Here is a 5,276-nt window from a genome sequence, read left to right as displayed (position 1 = left end):
TCTTGATGCCAGCCTGACCCACATGACATTTGGGACGTCCCTACAGTGTTGGCCAAAAGTATTGGCACCCCTGCAATACTGTCTGATAATACTCATTTTCTTCCAGAAAATGATTGCAATCACAAATTCTTTGGTATTATTATCTTCATTTAATTTGTCTTCAGTGGAAAACCACAAAAAGAATTGTCAAAAAGCCAAATTGGATATAATTTCACACAAAACATAAAAAAGGGGGTGGACAAAAGTATTGGCATTGTTTGAAAAATCATGTGATGCTTCTCTAATTTGTGTAATTAACAGCACTTGTTACTTACCTGAGGCACCTAACAGGTGGTGGCAATAACTAAATCACACTTGCACCCAGTTGAAATGGATTAAAGTTGACTCAACCTCTGTCCTGTGTCCTTGTGTGTACTACATTGAGCATGGAGAAAAGAGAGAAGAACAAAGAACTGTCTGAGGACTTGAGAAGCAAAATTGTGAGGAAGCATGAGCAATCTCAAGGCTACAAGTCCATCTCCAAAGACCTGAATGTTCCTGTGTTTACCGTGCACAGTGTCATCAAGAAGTTTAAAGCCCATGGCACTGTGGCTAACCTCCCCAGATGTGGATGGAAAAGAAAAATTGACAAGAGATTTCAACGCAAGATTGTGCGGATGGTGGATAAAGAACCTCGAGTAACATCCAAACAAGTTCAAGCAGCGCTGCAGTCCGAGGGTACAGCAGTGTCAACCCGTACTATTCGCCGGCGTCTGAATGAAAAGGGACTGCATGGTAGGATACCCAGGAAGACCCCACTTCTTACCCAGAGACATAAAAAAGCCAGGCTGGAGTTTGCCAAAACTTACCTGAGAAAGCCAAAAACATTTTGGAAGAATGTTCTCTGGTCAGATGAGACAAAAGTAGAGCTTTTTGGGAAAAGGCATCAACATAGAGATTACAGGAAGAAAAAAAAAGAGGCCTTGAAAGAAAAGAACACGGTCCCTACAGTCAAACATGGCGGAGGTTCCCTGATCTTTTGGGGTTGCTTTGCTGCCTCTGGCACTGGACTGCTTGACCGTGTGCATGGCATTATGAAGTCTGAAGACTACCAACAAATTTTGCAGCATAATGTAGGGGCCAGTGTGAGAAAGCTGGGTCTCCCTCAGAGGTCATGGGCCTTCCAGCAGGACAATGACCCAAAACACACTTCAAAAAGCACTAGAAAATGGTTTGAGAGAAAGCACTGGAGACTTCTAAAGTGGCCAGCAATGAGTCCAGACCTGAATCCCATAGAACACCTGTGGAGATATCTCAAATTGGCAGTTTGGAGAAGGCCCCCTTCACATCTCAGGGACAACCTGGAGCAGTTTGCCAAAGAAGAATGGTCTAAAATTCCAGCAGAGCATTGTAAGAAACTCATTGATGGTTACTGGAAGCGGTTGTTCGCAGTTATTTTGTCTAAAGGTTGTGCTACCAAGTATTAGGCTTAGGGTGTCAATACTTTTGTCCGGCCCATTTTTGGAGTTTTGTGTAAAACGATCAATGATTTGACTTTTTTTCATTCTCTTTTGTGTTTTTTCATTGCAAGCAAAATAAATGAAGATATTAATACCAAAGAGTTTGTGCTTGCAATCATTTTCTGGAAGAAAACAAGTATTATCTGACAGAATTGCAGGGGTGCCAATCCTTTTGGCCAACAATGTACAGAAGCTGAAAACAGCATGGAGTCACGAGACTCATGGAGCCAGAGAGGTGAGTAACACTGTTTTTTATGTTTGAACACCTCCCCTGGACCTCTGATCGTTATACTCTGGGGTCTGTAGAGACCCCAGAGAACAGTAATGACAGTATTTGTTGGGGTTCATCCAACAAATACTGTTGCTGCAGCCTTACTAACGGTTCCCAACTCCTGGTCACAGCCACCTCAGCTTCATTTTCTTCCCTCCAGGAGGCCCCAGGGATGTGATATGGAATGCATAGGGCACCCCTGAGGGCAGAAGGGGAAGATGGCCATGAGCAGGAACAGGGATTAGTTAACAGCAGTACTTACATTACTGCTTACTATCCCTCAACATATAATATGGCTCTTTGACATTCTTCAATGTTGTGACGCAACATGCAGCACCGCCAACAGGCAGGCAAGCAGGCATGGGAGCCCGGCCTGGAGAGAAGCATGGATAGATGAGTAAATTATTGGTTGCTACCTATTGCAATAATACAATTGGAAGCAGTCGATTAAAAAAAAGAATATCATTCCCCAGTTTGTGTCATGAAGCGTTGCCTCAGGTCACTTCATCACAGATGCAGTCCCGGGCCACAGATCACAAAATACAAGGCATCTGTGGTTTGGTGCGTCTTTCCAGCAGACAAACAGTACAGTGAGAGAGACTGTCTGCTACACTTGTGAGATACTTCTTCTTCTGGTGGCAGATACAGTAAAATTCTTACTGTAAAACAGGGTGCAGACACGAAACAGATCCATGCAGATGCTCCATAAAATTTTATTTTAATGTACTTCATAGCTAATATGCTCCAAGTGGAAACAATACAGAGTCATATGATTTGTCTTAGTATCCAACTCACAAGGTGCGCTATGTGGCCCGGACAATGGAAGAAAAGAGAAGGCAGCAACCACTGCAAAGAGCAGACAAACAGGAATGTCTACATTCTCTGAGAATAGATAATACAATAAAACTCTGACAAACTCGCTTTATTTATTCAGCGCTATTGTACTGTTACCCTAACACCTCTCTGATAAGGATCTGACAAGCATTCTGCAGTATCAAAAAATGTAGAAACCCCTTATTTGTGATCTCTGTTTTCTCATTCCCAGGCTGACCTTAGTCACATGATAGTGGGTACCTTGTCCATGACCACTCATTCCCAATGAAAGTCTTCAACTTTCTTAACTTTTTATGAAAATAAGAATAGGAAGATGTGTTGCTACAATGTAGAAACCATAATGTAACTAGTAGACATACAAACCTCTGGTGAGAAGTGTCTTGTTCTTTTGACATTTCCTTTAAAGGACTTAAACAGGAAAAGAAAAATCATGACTTTCTTCCAAAAACAGCACCACTCCTGATTACAGGTTGTCCTTGGCACTACAGCTCAACTTCATTCATGTCAATTACCTGAGCTGCAACACCATATACTCTACAACCCATGAGCAGGTGTTATTTAGAAAAGAAGCAGCTAGGATTTTCTTTTCGTGCATAGCGCTCAATGCCACAAGTCTTGGTAAATTCAATACTAATCTGATTATTTGGCTTTCTTGTGTGTGTTCATGGTGAAGCAATGCTTGGCTACAGCCTGGAGCTCCGCTGCTCAGCAGTGCATTCAATGCCAAGGTCTGAATGTAAACACAGCCTGTAACATGCTAATAAAAGGTAATATTTAAGCAACGTATATTACTACTGCACAAAGGTCACCGCACTCAGAATCAGAGCCCTGTAATAGGACAGGAGAAGCAGCCAGTCAGCGAAAAGAACCTTTGGGCTGTTGTTATGCACAAGAATTAAAGCTGCTACAAGTTGCTGATGAAAGAGGAGCAAGTCAAAATCTGTCGTATGCATAATGTCCATTGTTTTCTCACCAAGTCTACGGTGCCAACTGCCCGTCCTCCTTATTCTTCTACAAGGAACCTTCATAGCTATCTTCATTTTGTTCTTCAACTTTGAAGACCCTTTCAGCCATTTTAATACTTCCAATGTGACTACGACAGCAGGAGAAAATGACCTGGATACCATCTTTCCTCTCTTTAAGGATGTCCATATCATGTTGTTTGCTGGGCTAGGTCTCATGTTGTCATTTCTGAAACTTTATGGCTTTGGTGGAATTGCCATTAACTTTTTAATTGCAAACTTTGCCATTCAGTGGTCCATGGTTGTTCAAGGATTCTTTTACCACTATAGGCATGGAGTGATCCTCCTACGGCTGAATAACATTCTAGAGGCAGAGTTTGCAGCTGTCACAGCTCTTATCTCAGCTGGTGCTGTTTTAGGAAGAACTAGCCCTGTACAGTTGCTTCTCCTTTCAGCCATAGAAATCCCACTCTTTGTGGTCAATGACTGGCTGGTCAATGAATATTTCCATATTATTGATGTAGGAGGCACAGTGGCCATCCATATCTTCTCATGTTATTTTGGCTTGGGAGTATCCCAAATCCTATATCAACCATCTCTACGAAAAGGACACATTAAAGAAGTCACAACCTCAAACTCTGATCTATTGTCCCTCCTGGGGACTATCTTTCTGTGGATATTCTGGCCAAGCTTCAATTCTGTCCTGGCCAAGTCTCGAGATGCTCAACATCGGGCCATCGTGAATACCTTCCTGGCATTAAGTTCTGGGACCATCACTACATTTGCCTCTTCCAGCCTTATTGACAAACAGGGTCGGATAAGCCTGGTACATCTCCAAAATGCCTCCTTGGCTGGAGGAGTGGCTGTTGGGATTTTGGCAGACCAAATAAGTCCAGGAGGGGCATTTTGCATTGGATGCTTAGCCTCTGTGTCTTGCACACTAGGCTTTCAATACCTAAGCCCTTTGTTAGCCAAGAAGATAAAAGTGCAAGACCAATGTGGGATCCATAATCTGCATGGCCTGCCGGGTATCATTGGCACTATTGGAAGCATTGTGGTCATATTGCTTGGACCTGTTGATACTTACGGATCAAGTCTACATGATACTCTCTACAACAATGGTCTGGAGGGACAACAGCTCGTTCTGGGGATTCTTGGAGATAGAAAAACCTGGACGGCACAGGGTCAGGCACTGATGCAGGCTGCAGCCCTTGGAGTAACCTTTGGGGTGTCATTATTTGGCGGATATATAACTGGATTGTTGATGAGATTGCCTTGTTTTGTGCATCCGTCTTATGATCACTTTTTTGATGACCACTTGTATTTTCAAGTTCCTGAAGACAGTGGAAACAAATGGATGTCAAATGACAAATTGCAGGAGCGCTTGCTGGTACCACTGAAGCATATATAATAACTGTATTGTATCTATCACCCTGCAAGATCCTTGAATAAGCCCATCTCTTCATTGTTTTTATACACTTGATAGTACATTCTAGATCTGAGCTTTTGAGTCCATGCTGCTCAAACCTATGCTGTTGTTTTAATGGACCCTCTACATGTAGCAGCATTGTTATATATATATAGTGATACCAAGGAACATTGTCATTCTCTCTACCACCACAGAAATTCTCAAGTAATTATAGTATTCTCTCCAAGCAAATGTGAGAGGATTCCAGTATATAGCATCATAGATCTCAGATTCTGAATATT

The 5,276-nt window shown here is 42.4% G+C and overlaps 1 pseudogene; it reads left to right on the top strand.

Moving 5' to 3' along the window:
• Positions 1–3,536: 3,536 nt before the first annotated feature.
• LOC142209614 (ammonium transporter Rh type A pseudogene) lies at positions 3,537–5,276 on the top strand (annotated as a pseudogene).

This window comes from Leptodactylus fuscus, chromosome 6, assembly GCF_031893055.1.
Source record: "Leptodactylus fuscus isolate aLepFus1 chromosome 6, aLepFus1.hap2, whole genome shotgun sequence".
Lineage (NCBI taxonomy): Eukaryota > Metazoa > Chordata > Amphibia > Anura > Leptodactylidae > Leptodactylus > Leptodactylus fuscus.
Note: the sequence above shows the minus strand (reverse complement) of the source record. Positions and strands in the feature narration are given on the sequence as shown.